Genomic DNA, 21404 nt, shown 5'->3' with positions numbered 1-21404 from the left:
TAGTATGCTGCGCTAATCCCATTAAAAGTTCTAGAACAGGGAAGACGGGGTTTACAGTGGCCGGGATTGTGTGTTTATTGATCCAAGGTTCTAGAGCAGCGATGAAGGGGTTTAAAGATGTAGGTATTGCGTGCTAACCCCACCAAGGTTCTAGAGCAGAGATTATGGTGATTACACTTGCAGGGATTATGTGCCTGTCTCCCTCTGTAGTGAGGGTATGTGGGCAGCGAACTGTCGACTGAGATCTCTGGTCAGAGATCTCCCAAAGTACTGGAGCTTTTAAATTCATCATTGCTGATAACAAAATGTCCATTACCCACTGTGTGCAGGGTAACAACCTGAGAAGGATGAAAGGGTGAGTTTGCCTTGCTGGAATTCACAGTTATGTCTTACAGGTCAGATAGATGCCAGTAGTGAGCACTTACCTCCTTGAGCCATCTTGTAAACTTGAGGATATATTTTTAGAGGGGTTTGTCCTCCAAAGTTCTAGAGCAGTGATGATGGAGTTTGCAGTAACAGAGGGTGTGTGCTAATCCTGTTAAAGGTAGTAGAGGAATAGTTTACATATTCTTGTCCTTAAATCACCATCCAGCTAAGTGAGCTGTGAGCCAAGATGCCTTTATCCGGAGCGTCCAGCGATCGTGCATGCACGCTGAATATTTCTTATAGTTTTGCCCTTTTGTAGGAAGGAGAACTGCCCGTTTCTCAGCAAGATAGAAGTACAATCATAGGATGTTATGATTTACTTTGCCATATCACAAAGGGACGCCATCTTTTCTCTTTCGCGGCCAACTTGCAGTCCAAGTCCAGTCTACTGACATCTCTTACAGATCTTAGCCTTTCTTATACCTTTGGCGGGTCGGGAGTAATCCATTTCTTACAGATTTCCTTTCTTGCTAAAAATATCAGACAAAATATACATGTGTATATATATATAAATATCCAAGTTTAACTCATCCCAGTAAGGCCACAAGTCCATTTCAAATAGGATAAGGCAGGGGCTTACCTAAGTTTTTCAGCCAATAAGTTCTTGAAACATCTGAGGTACATTCCCCCGGAAGAAGGCCAATAACGGCAATCCACAAACATGCCATTCGTATATTGTCCGCTTCTGTGTCACTGTACTTCTTAGATTTTGATGGTTCCAACATGGTCTTTCTTAGCTAACTTCGCTGGTGACCAATAAGCTCTCTGGAGAGTCAACAAATGAATCTTTTTAAGTGGTGCTGGTTTGCCCAGAGTGTATGACAGATTTAAAGATGCTCACCATAATTGCTCTGTAGCCAGCTCTGGGAGATCCTTTTCCCAGTGCAGGGATGGTCCTCCCATTTTCTCATCTGCCGTAGAAATAAATATCCAAAACCACTGGAAAACCTCTTTCTTAGGTTGTTGCTTAGCTCTCACCCGCTCGAGAAAATCCTGCACTGAACAGCTCACCTCTAACAACTCTTTTGGATGACCGACAAAAACATAGCTGCAGGTAATTAAACTTGGAAAGCCCCCCCTTCAACAGGTCGGATATCTCTTGTTATGTGATGAGGGCATCACCCTCCCTGAAGTCTCCCCAGGTGGAAAGGTTGCCATGCTGGGGAGGATAACTAAGTTTATCTTTAAGCTACTCGGGGGTTCCAGGCGAGCCCTAAATTGAATTGATGCCGGTTCTGCTTTGTGGTCTATCCCGAGAATTTTCCTATAGAAGACCCACACCCTCTGTGCCGTTAAGAGCACCTTCAACGTAACTTGTTTAAAAACTTTGGGTGCCCAAACTGAAACAAAAAACGTATTGAGGCCTAAATGCTTCAACATAACTTCATACAATTGACTCAAATCAAAACAAAAATTCTTTATTCGGTTATTAAAGCACAATAACCATAAAAGTACAGATAAAAACACAGTATAGAAAATTCATCCAATGTGCCAAGGTCAATTCTTCATAGTTCAGGATACAATTGATTTACGTGATTTGTAAACATTTTTTTAAAACGAGGAAACGAGGAAATGAATACAATAAATGTTAAAATGTTATCCAGCTTCTGTACAGCTAAAAAGGCAGGGCGACAGCGATTAATATCCATGGTCTTCAATAATGGGACAACCCACCTTCGTCGCGGTATAGTATAAAATTTACAAAAGAAAAGAATATGTATATCCGATTGTTCACACAAATCATCACATGGGCACTTAATCAAATTTTTCGACCAATCATTCATAGCGGGGAAACTAAGCAACCTAAACAGCAAATTAAATCTAAAACGGGTTAATAAAAACCTCTCATGGTTACTCATTTGCAGTTTAACATATGGCTGCATTTTTCTTGAAATCATAATCTGTTCATGGGTGACTACCGTCATTTTCTTCATTTCTATTATTGTTCTGTGGTCATGTAAGTGGGCCATACATTTTTCCTTCAAGGACTTACTTGAGATATTACATAAAATAGATGGTTTGGAAAAATAATTCCGCATGCCCAAATCCGTGAGGAATTTCCTTACGTAACACAACCATTTTATTTTCCTACTCTTTTCTAATCCGACCACATTGTTGATGATCAAACGATTTAACCCACATTCATCGGTCGTCCAGACTCAATGCCATAGTAATACTGGGGCTGTCTTTATTGTATCCTCCAGATATGGTTCCCCAAGTTCTGCATGGCAGACGTATGTGGAGACACTTTTAGGTACAGCTAGAAGATACTTCATAAAGAGATTTTCTACCACCTGTAAAGATGTTACATTTGCATAGCCCCATAGGCCTGCGCCATATGTCACGATTGCTACACAAGTAGCGTTGTATACAGTCAACATTTCCCCAATTGGTTTTCTGCCAATTTTGTGGCTAAAATGTTTTAAGGCCATGATGGATTTGCAATACAATAATTTTCTAGTGTTAATTGTGGTGTTCCATAGGCCCATATGATCAAATAAAACTCCTAAATAAGAGAATGTTAAAGTAAAATCAACTGGGGAAGAACCGGTAAAAGCCACCTTCCTCTTTTTAAATATAGGGACTATCAATGATTCGCACCAGGAAGGAAGAAGAAGTATGAAGTGTAGCATTGAAAAGTTGTGTAAGTATCGGGCCCAGAGGTCTGTATTATTTTTATATAGGTCCACCGGAACCCCATCCGGGCCCGGTGCCTTACCCCCAGAACTTGCATTAATGCTAGCATTTACTTCTGTTACAGAGATATCAGGAACTAGTTTACTCATTAAGTGTGAATAATTTCCAGCTTGATCTTTCTCTATCGAGCAATCCTCCTCATAGATCTCAGCAGAGTACAGTTCTGAAAAGTGTTTCACCCACTCTTTCTCAGGTATTGCTACTTCTATTGTAGTGGTGGTGTTATAATTCAGAAAGGGGGCATTAACAACCTTCCAGAAAGCTGCAGGGTCTCTGCTAAAAGATGCTTCACACAGAGTTTCCCAAGCTTCCTTTTTTAAGATCTCTTTTCTCCTTTTTAAGGTCTGCTTATAGGCATTTCTGCAATCTTTAATTAGGGAACTATCCTTAACTGGGGCATTTAGGGCACGTTTCAGTTTTGAATAGGCCTTAGTGCAGGCCGTATCAAACCACCCCTTTCGAACCCTCTTACCACCTTTTGTTTCGACCTATAGCAATTTCTTAATTTGTGTTATATTCATTAAGAAATTATTGATGATATCAGGGTCAGCAGTATTCATCTCTGTGCAGGCATAGAATTGGGGAACAGTACTCTGTACTAGTTTTTGTAAAAAGTCATCCGGGACAATTTTTGTCCACTTTAAAGAGTAACCATTTTTCCTAACCATGGAGATATTATCTACTTGTATTCTAGCCATATATTTTCCACATAGTGCCTTCAGTATGCCTTGTAATACTAAACTGAGGGGAAAGTGGTCGCTCAATGAATTATCAAGTGTGGTAAATTCCTGTATCGTACCCCCATGTCTAGCAGTCATAATCATGTAATCAATCGTATTTGCCCCCTACCATTAAAAGTGGGGAGAAATGGGAACTCTGGGCTAATCAATCTATTCGCAAAGCCCATATCACACCCAAAAATAACTTCGTTTAAATAATCCCCACATTTAGTATGCTCAAAGTGGCTAAAACTGGTATCTTTTATCCAGCATTACTCCACATATTCCTCTCTCTCCTCTCGCACATAAAGAACAATTAAAGTCCCCTGCCCATATGACACAGACCTCTCTTAATATTCCTTCCGTCATAGATTTAATATTATCTCTTAAAGATTTAAAAATATTGTCTATGTCCTCACCCGGGACATTATTATAAAAGTTCACCAGAACTAAAGAAACACGTTTCCAATTGTAATCCTGATAACATGATAATACATGTTATTAAAAACCATTTCTACTTTAGTACATAATAACATGTTGGAGACATAGGTACTGTCATATGGATACTTCATTACATATATTGCGTTAAGTTAGCATGAGTGTATTACATGTTTAAACAGCCGGTTTTGCCTTCGGCTTCAGTTTTGCACACGACACATACTTGTTGTTGTAGCTTTCACCCTAGAAGCGGTGAGGTGGTTTATTTGAGAATAATATGTTATTTCTATGCTATCAGCTTTGCCTGGTACACTTGGTACAACTGTCTGCACACTGAGAGCTGCACACTCTAAGATTAACCTAACACAAGGTTGCTGGGAGGCCTGATCCTCGCACCACATTAGACATAACACAAATAATGTTGATGCCAACATTTTGGGCTCTACGCGGGTTTAAGATAGAGTTACACGGAATGAACGCAGACACTTGGTGCTGCGCATGAAGAGAGCTGGTAGCTGTTGATGTGATCTGCTCCTACTGACATTGAGAGGTATGGGGCCGCCCTGCTAAAGCCCGAATGAGACCTTCATATATATATAAAATAATATGCTAGATAGGGTGCGCGAAATATAGGTGCTATAGATTTCTATAGAATTTGCATTATAACATGCTAGCACCTTTTGCTTACTATGGATTAGTGACTATGCTGCTGACTCTGATTTTTATAATCTGCATTTTGGTATTATACAAGATACTGCGTTTGAGAACTTTGCATTGAATAATAAATATTTCAAACTTGCACTTGTGTTCTTTGACTCTCAGTTTTGGTTTGAAATGATTATATAACGAAAGAGTGTTCATGTGTTCCACGATTCCTGAGGTATTCTAAAGATCATGTTCTGGTTTGTCTAAGACATGGATCATTCCATAATGATCCATGAGACACTGTAGCTAGCTAGGTAAGGGGATTTCTGACACTGAGATGAGTTTTGGATCATCCTAACTCACTGAGGTTCTAGATCTCTATGCACAGTTCTGTGGGAGAACGGAAACCCTGCTACATGGCGCCCAACGGTTTGGTTGGCCTTAAAACATGACACTCGAGTAGTATATCATTCATACCTTGACACCTTCATTCCCGTTTCCGGTAAACGGTGGTGTCGGAAAACCTACCTGTTTTTGAAATAGGTCTTTTCAAGCTTGAATTCTACTTTAAACGGTTTCTTTGAATTACTACCCAGTTGTGCTACAAAGTGTTCTTTGTCTTTTTTCACTTCCGGTGCTATAATGGCCATGGACATAGCGCAGCATAGCCGCGTCGCGGTTCGCGACCACTTGCGGGCATATAATGTCCCTGCGGAAGGTTTGGCTGTGGTTCTAGTGGTGAGTGCGGAACATGCGTACCCGTACGAATTGTTTTATTCCTGGGTGACGTTTCCGGAAGTAAACGCTAATTCGGGCGTCTACCACTCATACACTGCCTCGGCTGTTCCGGCGGCTTATGCTCCGTACAGAGCACTGGAAGTACCTATAGATGTTTGGCAGCACGGAGTTTGGTTTGGTGGCGCCCTACCCCATTCTTTAACGGCTCCGAGGTTAGGTCCGTTGTCCATTGCGGGCACGGCCTGGCCCGCCTTGGGTGGATTTACTCCACATCCTAATCGCGCCACTTGTAATGTGGGTGATCTGCGGCGACTGCATGATGTCGCGGTTGACGTGATTAGAGCGCTTGTTCATTACATTGGTCGTAATATACATGGCGCAGCCCCCGCAGGTGCGCAGCTTCGAGCGGAACAGGCTGGTTTGAAAATCAGTCCTGTCTTGGTGAATTCCGTAATGGGCAGAAAACCAGAAAATAAGGATGATTTTCCTTACTGGCTTGCCGAGAAATTCGACCAGCTGGAGGCTGTGTTTCCTAATACGACTCCGGGTGAAAAACACCAGATTCTTACGCTTAGTTTACCGAAGGATTTAGCCCCTGAACTTGCTGACTGTGAAACATGGGGTAAGACTTTTGCAGCGGTTTACTCGAGGTGCTTTGGCACCCCGTCAGTGTCGAACCTGTCTGCGGTCCTAAAACGTGTTCAGGATGATCACGGACCGGAGTCGGCGGTCGAGTTGGGTATGCGCCTGAGCGGTTCATTTGAGACGGTTTGCGGTATTATCCTTGCTAATGTAAAAGGGGATGCTGTGAACTTTCAGGTGGCCAATGGTCTGGCGTTAGTTCCCGATGCCGAGAAACCCCGTCAGCTGGCAAGAATTATTGTGGCGGCTTATAAAACGGTTGGCCGCAATTCTAAGGGTGTAAAGGTTTTTCTTGAGAAAGAAAAGAAGCAGCCCCAGGAACAGTCTTCGGAAACGGGTGGACAACCCAAGTCCAAAAAACAAAATTGGCCTAAAAAACAGAATCAGGGTAAGCAACAACAACAACAGACACAGGTTTCTAGTCCGGCGCCTTCACAACCTGCGCAGTCGGATCGAGTTTATGAATTGCGCGATCGCGCTACGATTAAATCGCCTGACAGATATCAGGCATCTGACCAACGCTCTCCTCGTTCCTTTCAGGACTCATCGGCTCCGTCAACCGGTGGTGGAGGGGGCGGCAGGGGCAGGGGTGGCCAGCAAGGACGTGGCCAGCCCCGAACGCGAAGTGAAGGGGATCAGCGGGACGACTCTACGCCAAAGAGACCGCAGTTTGCCAAGAAGAAAGTCGCAGCCTTAACGGCGCATCGATATGCCCCAGATAGTGAGAACGCGGCTTCGGAATCTGACGTGGGCTCTGACCTTGCTGGACAGCGCGGCGGAGATTACCATAGTGAGAGAGGCCCTCCGTCCACTGTTGAAGGTGACAGCGACTGAGACTTTTATTGTGATTGAAACAGCTGATACACATGTTGCTCCCCCTGAAAGACTTTTTGAAATTGTCCTGTTAATTGAAGGTGACATGCAGCGAACTGTAAAAGGGGTATTTTGGGAGAATCTTTCGGATACGTATGACATTTTGCTTTCGGAGGCTGACTTGTTGACCTTTTGTTCTCGCAGCTCCGCGAGGGGAGGAGGTAATCCTCCCCAGTTTCGCGCACACTGTATCGAGAGTGGAAGCGATGCATTTTGCAGAAGAGTGGGCTCTGGCGCTTGCGCCGGCTGTGTACCGAAATCAGTGTGGCTGGGATAAATTGTCCCCTAGCCATGAGATTCCTTTACGGTCACAGCCGCAGCCACAACCCCAGTATCCCATACGGCGTGAAGCTAAAGCTTCGGTCGCGGCTATCCTTGAACAATTGGAATATCAAGGTGTAATTGAAACGTGTGTGTCACCGATGAATAACCCCCTTTTTACTGTTAACAAGCCGGACGGCTCATATCGTCTTGTTTTGGATTACCGGCATTTGAACTCGCATTGCCGTAACTGTGCAGTACAGAATACTCACGGCTCTGCCCTAGTGAATAGTCTTGAGCGTAAACGGTTCAAAACCACGCTTGACATTTCCAATGGTTTTTATGCACATAGATTAGATGGTCTAAGTTCCCAATGGACCAGTTTTACATGCGGCGGCGTACAAAAAATGTTTAAACGACTCCCAATGGGATATAAAAATAGTCCTGGAGTGTTTTCCGCCCGCATAGTCTCTCTTTTAGAGAGTTTCGATCCAGTTGCATGTTCATATGTGGATGACATTTATCTCACAGACGACGAACTTTGGGTGCATCTGTGTCGAGTAAACAGCATAATTTGTAACTTTGCAGACATGGGTTACAAGTTTAACTTTGCAAAATCACACATTGCGGAGTACACAGTGTTTCTAGGTTATGAACTTAACCATGAAGGAAAGGGATTGGCTCCTCAGTTCCTGGAGAAGTGCGCGCAGTTGCGCTCTCCGACAACGCTGAAAAAATTACAGTCTTTGCTGGGTTTTTTAAATTTCGGAAGGACATACATTCCGGAATATGCCCAGCGTATCAAGCCTTTATATGCCTTGGTACAACCATCTTTTTCCAAATCATGCTGGCTGCCTGAGCATTCAGCCATTCTGCAGTCCTTGCAGGCTGATATGCTCGCTTCTGACTACTTACAGACTCGTGATAACCAAACCAACCTGGTGATAAGAATTATCCCTGGGACGGTGGGTTTCACGTACCTGACTTTTAATGAAGGGGATACTGTACCTATTGCTTACAAGTCACATTTGTACACTTCGGCTGAACTGCGTTTTTCCACTGTGGAGAAAGTGTTAACGGCTGTGCAGATGGCAATTCTTAAGGAACGTGCTCTGTCGCAGGGAAAGCGCATGTTGGTTGTCACCCCGTGTCCAGCCTTGGAGGCGGTCACGAAAGCCAGTGTACCGAATTCTAAAGCTTTGCACCCTCGGTGGATTCAGTGGGCTACATCCTTGACATCTCAGGATGTCACGTTTATTTTTGACGCCGCCTTACGGTCGCAGGAGTATTTACAGTATGAATTTGTTCATCCTGCTCCTTTAGCAATGCGGCCGTTGGAGGATTTCCATTGTATCATTTACACGGATGGTTCGGCGCAGGTTGCGCATGGCTCTAAACACGCCTACGTTTCCGCTTGCGCCATTGTGGTCGGTGCCATGGTGAACGATGAGTTCAAGTCCAGTGTTGTGCACACGCAAACGCTAGGGGACTGCACCGCGCAATTAGCAGAGCTTCGTGCTCTTATGCTTGCATTGGAGTACGCTGATCCTTGTGTGACGACTTTAATCGTAAGTGGTTCTTACTACTGTGTCCAGTCTTACAATGAGAACTTGTTCTTTTGGATTCAGAATGATTTTCGTGATTCCAAGGGTAGCACAATAAAACATAAAATGATCTGGGTCCGAGTGGCGGAACTTAAAGAGAAACTGCCGCTCGTGTTTGTGATTCATACTCTTGGCCACCAGCGCGTGGGGGTCCACGCTGTTGGCAACTCGCTTGCTGATGAAGCAGCGAAGTCAGCGGTATCCAAATACTTAGTTGCAGCGGTCACGAGGTCCAAAAGCAAAATAGATGATGACATCTTGGCGGCTGTTGCTGCCACGGAGAAGGGAGGTAAATATCCTGCGGGGTTCCCTTCGAAGTACACATACCACTTAAGTCCCGATAAGGTTCCTTATGTGAAAATTCCTGAAGTTGGAGAGCGTATAGTTCCCAACTCGGATCGCAGAGCTTCTCTGATTACAGCGGCTCATGAAGGTGTGGCGTCTGCGCATGCGGGCGTCTCAGCCACTGTATCTCAGCTACAACAGAGGTTCTGGTGGCGGGGACTGTACAAACAGACGCGCGATTATGTCCTTAGGTGTGACATTTGTCAGCAGATTAAGCCTTCTACTGCTGCGCGTCCGCCTCAGACACAGTTGTACATTTCTAATAAACCATTTGGTTGTGTTTATTTGGATCACTGCGGTCCTTTTTCTTCAGATACTGCGTATAAATACATCTTAGTAGCAGTTGACTCATGCACACGCTTTGTATGGGTATGGCCGCATCGAAGCGCTGATTCGCGAACTGTCATTAAGGATTTGCGTGTCTTTGTGGGAATCTTTGCTTGTGGTACTTTCCATTCGGACCAGGGTCCGGCTTTCGCCTCTAAGGCGTATAAGGATGCTATGGTTTCGTTGGGAGTACAGGTGAAGTTTTCAAGCCCCTACAGGCCTGAGGGCAATTCTGTAGTAGAAAGAATGAACCGCGACTTAAAGCAATCTTTGACAGCCCGTGTTATAGGCACTGGTAGAAACTGGCTGACCCACCTCTATGGCGTGCAGCGTGCGCTTAATAATCTCCCTAGAAGGTCTCTGGGTGGGCGGACCCCATACGAAATGCTCTTTGGTATCAAGATGTATGTACCTGACCTTGATGGGCCGGACTACAAGGCCCAGGCCGGGGCCTTTGACGTAGATGAACATTGCAATGTTTTACAGAATCTACAAAAGACCAGAGACAGTCTTGCAAAGGAACACTTGCCCTCCACGTCGGATGATGCGTTGCAGATCCCGGTAGTTGGCTGGCTACCCCAAGTTGGAGAACTGGTTCGAGAGAAGATCGATAACAAGAAAGAGTTTGGTCCCTCACATCGAGCACCAGTCCGAGTACTTGGAGTGAAGGGCACAAGAACAGTCATTTTACCACCACTTCCAGGTCGTAAAGAAAACAGATTTATTTCTATTGACAATGTCAAGACACACAGGGTGGCCGATTCTTCATAGCATGACACCGGCTGTATCCTGTCCTTCCATGGTGAGGCACTCTGTGCTGGCTATTACATCTGGTGCAGATCAGGAGGTGTCCCTCGAGATGCCTGCCATATCCAGACCTTTATTAAATACTATTCCTGTTACTAACATTGATGAGGTGACCTATGCAGATCCTGCTGATTTATCTATGTCCGATTTACAAGCTCGTTTGGCTAACCAGTCCAGATTCTCTTTTGACTCTGATTCGGAACTTTCAAAGAAACCATCGACTATTGCAAAATATGCCACGTTGTTTAAAAAACATTTTTTAATTCCACCTTGGACATACATTTGGCTGATACTATTTTTATTTCATCTTTTTATGTCAATTGGTTTTGTGTTTTATTTTTTCCGACTGATCGATGGCCATTATGTGAAAGAAAGAACAGGAATTCGGTACCTTAATGGAACATTGGCCCCTCTTTCCTCCTCACATTCAGTACACAGACTAAAGAGAGACTTACATTCAGTACAGATTACTGCTTGGCCAGTCCTTGATGGGATTGTGTGGGATGCGGTTAGGTTTCAGATACATGGCCCCACAGAAGTTATTAATGTTCCTAATGTGCTTAGAGTAAACATGGGAGATGTGATTAAGCAAAATGTTCGTTCGGATGATTGGGATCTTCAGGCCGTAGAAGCATTGTTCTCTGATTTGAAATATTATGCGGCCTTTGATGCTGAGGATTTGTACTTAGATTCTGTCAATTATGGTGATTTGTTTTGTTATCAACATTATGGGAATCATTACTTACACAAGACAAGTTCCAGGAGGGTTCCTGTGAATTACACTCAGTGGGAACATTGCCCTACTCCCTTACAGGGGAGCTCAAGTACATTTCTGGGAAAATACTCTTATTTTACAGATTTTAATCAATCGAATCCAGAGTCGTTTTATTTTAAAGTGAACCAGAAATTCATGCCCAAAGTTAGACTTACTGATACAAAATTGCTGTATTCAAAGTCCTTTCTAGAAAGGTTATCTGTGGATGGCTATGAGTTATGGAAGGATGCTATTGACCTTAAATCGGTTTGGGGTACCAAAGATTGGCAGGTACAAGGCACTGAGGCTTTGCATCGTGCATGTCTCATCCCGAATCACATGTTGTTTCTAAATTCTACTGTTTCTCAAACAACATGTTTTGGATTGGCGACATCTAAAAAATTAAATACCCCTACTATCCCTGACTTGGAAGAATATTCAGGTTGGAGTAATTTCACTACAATATCCATCAGTGGGATACAAGCACTTTTGCAGAATTCTTCCTTTAATATTTCCCGTTTTGATCCGGAGGGGTGGCTTTTGTGGCAAAGAAGCACTGATGCTTGCCAACGTAGGTTTTTGGGTTTATCTGACGGTTTTACGCACATCAGGCCAGATCCCAGGTTTGGAACAGATCACACTGTTACCACTTATTCAGTAGGTAAATTGTGTCAGAGCTGGTTACAACATTCCACTTTGACTGCAGTTAAACTGCATCTGTCCCAGTTGAATGAGAATATAGAGCTAAATGATTTTATAAAAGGCCCGTCTAGGGGTAGATCTAAACGCTTTATTTATGCTGTATACAATGAAATTTGGAAATTTTCACAGGTAGAGGCAGCTAAACGCCTGAGAGCGATTGATCAGGCAAATTTGGAAAAAGTGCTGGCTGTAGTAGATAACAGTATTAACATGCTTTCTTCCAGGATTTACACATTGGATAATATTGTTTCTTCTGTTGTTGATATTGTACATGATGAGTTGTCCACGTTATACCATGGTCAAAATCAATTGCGTTCTGTAATGCAGTTTGCTTGGACTCTACAGACAATTAAGGCTGGTCGCGTTCCCTGAAACTCATTGAACGTTTCATCCCTTTTCGCCCCTTTTAATTTAACTGAAAAACAGCGCATGCTTTCAATGCGTGATGCATCATTTTCTATGTTACATATTGAGAAGCTAGAATCCTTGCCTTTCTCTGTTGCTGAAACCGCTACTGCCACTTGGCTGATTCATGGTTTAATTACATTACCATTTCCTTTATATAAATTTACTAACTGTATGCGGTATATTGCTATAGGACGATATGAACCACTAGGCAATGCATTTTTACACGAGGCATGGTCATTACCATACACATACAGATGTCTGAAGGATGGAAAGGAAGTGAATCTTAATGGTGAGGATTGCACACAGTCACCTGACCAGTCATTAATATGCAGACACATTCAGTTACACGGTTCTTGTAATCAGGACCGCCCGAATTTAGCATGTGTTTTAAAAGGCACGCCAGTTCCAGCAGTGGTTCCCACGTTCACATTATTAGCTAATGGTAGTTATTTACTTTTAAACAACGAGTTATGTTGTGGTTTATTAATTGGTGTGGCTTATGTGGTAACTGTATCAGAGCGTGTGGTGTGCTGCAAGAATGTTCTATACCCACCCACGCATGGATCTTCAGATGTCTCCATCTGGCCACGGATTCCAACCTTGGAAGCAAAATTCAATGGTTTAAGCAGAATAAGGGCCCTTTTGTCTCAAAAACAAGTGACCCTGAGTTCGGCCCGGGAGACTTATGTCCTTCACATAGCTAACACCCGCACAGAGGTGCAGGCGCTTTTAAATACTGATTTGCCGTTTCATTTCTGTGAACTGGTGCACCAGATTTTTAATGCTTCTTCAACGACTGGGCTCGCACATTTTTTTAAGTTAGTAAGCAGTGGCCTCGTGACTACGTTTGAAAAAGTTTTTGGTATAATTCCCACGTTTTTCCACACTATTTTTTCGAGTCTGTTTGGTGGACTACCTGTGTTGCTGGCTGTAGCAGCAGGCATTCTGTTGGTGTTTTTCTTCATAAAACATGGATGCCCATCCTGCGCAAGACGCCGTTCAACGCCTCCTGACACTGTGCCGTAATCGAATGCTCAATTACTATGGAACATTGCCGCTTGCAGCATTAAGCACGGCCTATAGATTGTCATTTCGGTTCACCGACTTCACGTGTGTCCAACCTGTGTTTCACTGCCTGAACTGCGAGTTCGATTGGGCTATTGATTTGTGCCTATGCTTGAGGACTGCTCCTGACGTCGATTTTGATCAGCTAATGCGTCCCGTGGTGGCTCACGAGCTGATCTGTTCTGGCGAGAGAGTTATGGCCTTGGCAGCGATAAATGGAGTTCTGGGCCAATGGGAGATCTCTGCAGCGGCGGATGCCTTTCTGACACACAGCGATCTGGTGAACCCACCGAGTTGTCCTCTGACGTTACAGGAGGATCCGATGCTGGAGGAGCACGTATGTTCTTTCCCATTGCTAAATTGGATTGCTGAACTATTTTCGGATGATGGCAGTGATTTCATGCTGGAGGCTGTTGCAACTGGAGAATACAATCACGTGATGTCGCTGAGGATAACGTCAATGTGGCACATGACTTTGGAAATCGGATAAGTGCCTTGTTTTTCCTATTACAAACATTTGAATTGATGCGACCTGGTCCTACATTTCATATTTTTGCGACCTGGCGGATGACTTTTGGTTCAAGGGTTTTGTTTTTAATTTTTTGATTTGAGGCCACTGTAGGCATTTCATACATATTCATTCATACATATTTTTAGCTTATTTTAGCTCAAGATTATTGAACTTTGCTTTCAATTTTTGTATCTGATTTAGTATTGCCTTTTCCCTTATGTTTGACGGTGCTCGGACCAATGGGGGGGTGTCATATGGATACTTCATTACATATATTGCGTTAAGTTAGCATGAGTGTATTACATGTTTAAACAGCCGGTTTTGCCTTCGGCTTCAGTTTTGCACACGACACATACTTGTTGTTGTAGCTTTCACCCTAGAAGCGGTGAGGTGGTTTATTTGAGAATAATATGTTATTTCTATGCTATCAGCTTTGCCTGGTACACTTGGTACAACTGTCTGCACACTGAGAGCTGCACACTCTAAGATTAACCTAACACAAGGTTGCTGGGAGGCCTGATCCTCGCACCACATTAGACATAACACAAATAATGTTGATGCCAACATTTTGGGCTCTACGCGGGTTTAAGATAGAGTTACACGGAATGAACGCAGACACTGGGTGCTGCGCATGAAGAGAGCTGGTAGCTGTTGATGTGATCTGCTCCTACTGACATTGAGAGGTATGGGGCCGCCCTGCTAAAGCCCGAATGAGACCTTCATATATATATAAAATAATATGCTAGATAGGGTGCGCGAAATATAGGTGCTATAGATTTCTATAGAATTTGCATTATAACATGCTAGCACCTTTTGCTTACTATGGATTAGTGACTATGCTGCTGACTCTGATTTTTATAATCTGCATTTTGGTATTATACAAGATACTGCGTTTGAGAACTTTGCATTGAATAATAAATATTTCAAACTTGCACTTGTGTTCTTTGACTCTCAGTTTTGGTTTGAAATGATTATATAACGAAAGAGTGTTCATGTGTTCCACGATTCCTGAGGTATTCTAAAGATCATGTTCTGGTTTGTCTAAGACATGGATCATTCCATAATGATCCATGAGACACTGTAGCTAGCTAGGTAAGGGGATTTCTGACACTGAGATGAGTTTTGGATCATCCTAACTCACTGAGGTTCTAGATCTCTATGCACAGTTCTGTGGGAGAACGGAAACCCTGCTACAGTACATAAGCCTCCTTTGGCCCTACCATGAGCTGAGCTGGTGGCTGGGGAGAAATAAGTTCTAAAACCATTAAGATGATCAGGGACCGTAGTCCAAGTTTCTTGGAAACTGACAACATCATATTTATTCACAAGGTGTGCCCAGTTCTCGTTATCCAATTTTGTCCTTAGCCCTGCGATATTCCAGCTCATAAAAGACCATGTTTCCTTATTTGTTTATCTAACCAGCACATCCGTGTTGCGGCTAGGCTCCACGATAGCCCCTAGAATTGGCTTATCATGTGGGGTACTTTCATTTATTAGAACCCGTTCTTTAATTTCATAACCCACTGTGCCAGTATCATCCTTGGCATTGGTCATAACCATGCCATGTTTATCAAGGACTGACATTTATCTGCAAGGTTTCGTGGACACTGATAAATTAGTAACCCATGTATCCGTAGCAAGTCAATCGATATCCTCTAATCCCTGCAATATATGGTATTGGTTAGATATTGTTATATTATAATCAACTCTGTTTCTAGCCCTCGGCTCCCATTGCTGCCATAAGTTAAACGTAGTCGTTGTAGAGTTCATTGATGGATAGAAGTAGGCCAGATCCATAGTCTGGATCCCGCCATTCCTTCGATGGTTATTCCAACCACAAATGAATCTTATTGAACGTCTATCTCTAAAATGTACAATTATACAGTCCCCAGGAAGATCTTTTTGTCTGTGTCCAATCCAGCTTACTCTGCGAACATGTATAATTTCTGCTTGTACGCGCCCTGGGGGTTGTCTGTTGGTATTGAGCCAAAAAACTACCTTGTTCTTAAGTTCTAAATAGGATTCCCCTCTTTCATTTTTCAACTCTGGCACTCCCGTCAACACCACAGTGTACGGCATAGACTGTGGTGGGAGGTCAATGCGTGGATAAATGATCTTCTCCCTAACACTACTGTTCTTTTCTGTATCTCTATCAATGGGGCCCCTGGACCCTTACTGTTAGTTCCTTTCCAGTCTCCCTCTCGTTCCCCTTTCTTTCACTGCTTTTATGAGCCTGTGCTCTTTTTCCTAGAGGCAGAGTATGCAGAACTGGGCAGTTATCACCCTTTACCGCTAGTGTGGCTGGTTTGTCAGATGGCTTTAAAGCACCACTAGCTGTACTTAGGGCTGGGTATAACAGCACTTCTACTATAAATTTCAAGATGTTTCAATAAATCTGAGTTAGCTGTAACCAGCTTTCCCAAAGTCCCTATTTTATCTGTTAGGAGCTTTATTCTTTCCAGCAGGGGTAAAGTTAGAGATTTCATTATCTGCTCCAGATGATTCATAAAACCTACAGGATTTGATAGTATTGTTTCTGGTTGAGCTCTACACCTCTCTTCATTATGTTGCACCTCAACAGCGATAAGCTGATCTTCACTCTTGTCCCCTTTTTGTCTAGGTGGGATGGGTATTTTTTTACGATTTCTTTTATCTTTCCCCCTAGTTTTAATTATGGGCTGTTCTTTCCTACTAGATGCTTGCTTTGTTTTTTGCCCTCTAGTTCTTTGTGGGGGACTCTCCTTGTTTCCCATATCTGTTGAGTCAGGGTCAATAATAGGATAGGGATCCAACCCCTCCACATCATTCAAATCATTAATTAAAAGAGGGGGTTCCTCGCTTATCTGTGGAGGCCGCAAGGTCGGCGTTAATGAGAGTCTACTAGCCGGAAGTAAGGATTCAATAGGGGGATTATGTTGTTGCTCGGTACTACAGTCTTTCTATCCCTGGAAAATCTGCATATGAGTCCATAAGGATGGAGTCATGGGAATATGCCGTTGTTGTAGATGTATTAATATGTTGGGTGGATAGACACATATCTGGGGGTAGTGAGAGACGTCTCTCGGTGCTCTCAATTGCAGTCACAACTACCCCTATGGTCTTTTGCAACATCCTGTCTATTGCTGTCAGACTTGGGAGTGGTGTAGTAGTATGTGTTTTCTGTCTCGAGGTAGAACGAGTGTGCATTGGAGTACTTTTACCCATATTTATATTATCACCTATAAGCACACAGGACAGACTTTACAAGTCTTTTACAATCAATGACTATGATAATGCAACAGACCTAATGCTCAACCAAGGGGGGGGGTGGCCCAGCCCTGCCTCCTCCGGCCCCAGACGGCCACAGACGGTCCCGCCCTTGTCCCGGGCTTCTCCCGCGACGCTCCCGCGACGCGGGGGATGACGCTGTTATTTATGCGCCTCCTGGCGCGCTTCCCCCGTGGGCGGCTTCCGGCCGCATAGGCTGCTGGGAGATGTAGTTCAATGTACCACGGCCCCCCCTCCACACGGCGGCCGCACTCAGGTGTAATAGTTGTGAGGCGGCGGGAGGTGGGCGGACACAGCAACACAGGCAGCGGGACCAACAAAGAAGGTGAACAATGAAGCAGAACACCCCCGTCATGGCAGGTAAGGATCACGAAGGTTTGCCAGTAAATCTATTCAGCTCCCAGCTCCACCGGGGATGACGCTGTTATTTATACACCTCCTGGCGCGCTTCCCCCGTGGGCGGCTTCCGGCCGCATAGGCTGCTGGGAGATGTAGTTCAATGCGCCACGGCCCACCCTCCACACGGCGGTCGCACTCAGGTGTGATAGTTGTGCAGCGGCGGAAGGTGGGCGGGCACAGCAACACAGGCAGCGGGACCAACAAAGAAGGTGAACAATGAAGCAGAACACCCCCGTCACGGCACGTAAGGATCACAAAGGTTTGCCAGTAAAGCTATTCAGCTCCCAGCTCCACCGGGGATGACGCTGTTATTTATACACCTCCTGGCGCGCTTCCCCCGTGGGCGGCTTCCGGCCGCATAGGCTGCTGGGAGATGTAGTTCAATGCGCCACGGCCCACCCTCCACACGGCGGTCGCACTCAGGTGTGATAGTTGTGCAGCGGCGGAAGGTGGGCGGGCACAGCAACACAGGCAGCGGGACCAACAAAGAAGGTGAACAATGAAGCAGAACACCCCCGTCACGGCACGTAAGGATCACGAAGGTTTGCCAGTAAAGCTATTCAGCTCCCCGCTCCACCGGGGATGACGCTGTTATTTATGCGCCTCCTGGAGCGCTTCCCCCGTGAGCGGCTTGCGGCCGCATAGGCTGCCGGGAGATGTAGTTCAATGTGCCACGGCCCCCTCTCCACACGGCGGCCGCACTCATGTGTAATAGTTGTGCAGCGGCGGGAGGTGGGCGGGCACAGCAACACAGGCAGCGGGACCAACAAAGAAGGTGAACAATGAAGCAGAACACCCCCGTCATGGCAGGTAAGGATCACGAAGGTTTGCCAGTAAATCTATTTAGCTCCCCCAATTGACTCATGTAAGAATTATCTAGCTCTCCAGCCAAGAGCCTGGAATTCTTGAACTGGAAAGCATAACCGTCTCATCCAGAGCTGTTTTCATGAGATCCTGGCTCCCCAGGATGCACATATGAAGCTCCCGACCCTCCCTTGCGATTTCTGCAAAAGCGTTTTGGGGAAAGGAAGTGGTTTAGTGTTAAACAAGACGATCACCTTAGGAAGAAGCAGCATCTTAATGATGTTCACCCTCCCACAGATACCGAGGGGCAGATTTTCCCACCTTTGAAGGAGAGCATCTATATCACGGTGTTGTTTGAACATGAAAGATCTTTGAAAAACAAGAGACAAGAGGCGTTTGGCAAAACAGGAACAGTTAGTTCGATTAAACGTATCAGCCAGGATAAGAGTGACAGGCACAGGGTCACATTTCAATCACTCTGTAGCAGTCTTATATAAAGTTCATTATTGGCAGGAAAATTATTCTGGCGATCCTTGTATGGTGAGGATTATAAATTGCTGCCTCTGGAGTCATAAATCATTTTAAATGGATAATCCAGGTGGGCCTCGACCTTGCATGGACACAATGCGGCCGGTGGGTAACGTGTCCAGATGTCTGGCATGGGGAGCGCCCGATTGCTGTGTTCTGATTGGCTATATGCCCATTACAAAATAATGGGGTAACCCAATAATTGCCCGAAGATCTGGGTACAATGAGGTAATGAACAAGTGGTCCTTGACTGCTTTAGAGAAGAATAATTTATAGCTTATCATGTGTGTGTTGCTTAATTAAGTCAAACACTGGTAAGACATACCAACAATGAACACAACAACATACCCTGCTATCTTGGATAGCATTTTTCAAAACGTACAGTCAATGTAAAACACAAAAGCGCCAAAGAATTGTTTAAGTCTAGTATATTTAATTTCATATACTTGAAACAGATCAAAAGGTAATTTAGGCAAAAGGAAGGTACAAAGATTGCTCAAGGGATGGGAGAAGAATGGGTGTGCTAGTGATGGGTCGGGAAAAGTGAATAGTCACTAATATTCAGAGTTTATACATTTTTAATGCTTAGGCAATGGACTGGTAAAGAGACCAGTACAGAAAGGCCTGTCCCAAACAGATTATTTATAAGATTTTTTACAGGTTTTTTGCAAATGCACAAATGCAACATCAAGCGAAGGGGATGGGATGAGATACAGGCGGTTGATGGGTCGGGTGCGTCGACATTTCGACTCGGCTTGTGCATAGAGGGTGACTTATACCTCCGCTGTGAGTCTTCTTCAGGACGAAAGGGGGGATGGGGGCAACCTAGGGGTGAAAGATCAACAGTCGGTTAATTGGCGCCTATTACCCAATCCGGGAGAGAATTGAGTGACGGTATAGTCCTGACCTAATCCTGGTGCAGGTCTTGACAGATTAATTCAAACGTCTGATGACCATGTTCTAATTAATTGACAGTTTAAAATACCGGTGAGGACTTCACAAGGTGGGCCCCCATGAGTGGATTTCAGCTCACTACTAATGGGGGAGTTCAGAATCAGAGTAACCTCATACCTTGCGTCACATTGCAGAATTGTATGCATACTAAGTTTAGTATTGGTTTTCCACAGAAAGCCCTGACAGAGCCATTAACTACTCAACCTCCAGTGGTTTACCTGAGATGCTTGTGCGGCACCAGGATTAGGTCAGTACTATACCGTCACTCTATTCTCTCCCGGATTGGGTAATAGGCGCCAATTAACCGACAGTTGATCTTTCACCCCTAGATTGCCCCCTCTTTCGTCCTGAAGAAGTCTCGCAGTGGAGGTATAAGTCACCCTCTATGCACAAGCCGAGTCGAAACGTCGACGCACCCCACCCATCCACGGCCTGTATCTCATCCCATCCCCTTCGCTTGATGTTGCATTTATGCATTTTTTAAAAACTGTAAACATTTTTATAAATAATTTGTTTGGGACAGGCCTTTCTGTACTGGTCTCTTTACCAGTCCAGTGCCTAGCATTAGAAATGTATAAACTCTGAATATTAGTGACTATTCACCTTGTCCTACCCATCACGAGCACCCCATTCTTCTCCCATCCCTTGAGCAACCTTTTGTCTAAATTAACTTTTGATCTGTTTCAAGTATATAAAATTAAATATACTGGACTTAAACAATTCTTTGACGCTTTTGTGTTTTACATTGACTGTACGTTTTGAAAAATGCTATCTTAGATAGCAGGGTATGTTGTTCTGTTCATTGTTGGTATGTCTTACCAGTGTTTGACTTAATTAAGCAACACACACATGATAAATCATAAATTACTCTTCTCTAAAGCAGTCACGGACCACTTGTTCATTACCTGATTGGCTATATGTTTCTAACTAATGCGGCATCTGAATTTGTAGTGTTTTAGGAGCACACGTAACCCCTCCAGCCATGCGCATTATTGGGGCCAATCTCCGGCTGTGTGTACTTTATATATACAAGACTCCACCAGAAGCAGATGTAACCTGTTAGTCAGCCCCCCTCTCACTGAGCTAACCGCCGCTCATAGACCCAATCTGAGGCTCTCCGTGGACTCGCATGAAGCACGCTGGTCTCACCGAGCTATCTGCCATAGAACACCCACATCCTGTCATAAGATGTTAAAGGTACTTTTGGATATCGTTAGAGCTTTGACTGTTGTGTATGAACAGTAACTCACCCTGAGCACTAGTCCGCAGGCGCTGCTCTTAATACTGAATCTTATTTCAAATACAGGTCTTATGTGATGTTCATCCTTTGTTCCTGTAGCTGTCATTGCTCTTTAATACAAAGATGATGTGTGTGTTATTTATTACAGGTGTAATAATGTGAAGATTCAGTGCCCAGAGATGGTGGTGAAGAGTTATAAAGGTAAATATCATTGTGACGATTAGCTCTGTATGTTATGGTTCATGAAAAT

At 44.2% G+C, this 21404-nt stretch overlaps 1 pseudogene across 1 annotated transcript in view; it reads left to right on the top strand.

The window, feature by feature from the left end:
• The window catches only part of LOC147710175 (E3 ubiquitin-protein ligase TRIM39-like), a 131712-nt pseudogene that overhangs the window by 96772 nt on the left and 13536 nt on the right, over window positions 1-21404 (top strand). Inside the window, exon 5 of the transcript XR_015295853.1 lies at window positions 21303-21355. The product of XR_015295853.1 is annotated as an E3 ubiquitin-protein ligase TRIM39-like (transcript). The remainder of the gene's footprint in view (window positions 1-21302; window positions 21356-21404) is intronic.

Source organism: Lissotriton vulgaris, chromosome 5, assembly GCF_964263255.1.
Source record: "Lissotriton vulgaris chromosome 5, aLisVul1.2, whole genome shotgun sequence".
NCBI lineage: Eukaryota > Metazoa > Chordata > Amphibia > Caudata > Salamandridae > Lissotriton > Lissotriton vulgaris.
The sequence above is the reverse complement of the archived record's forward strand: the minus strand, read 5'-3'. Positions and strand labels throughout refer to the sequence as shown.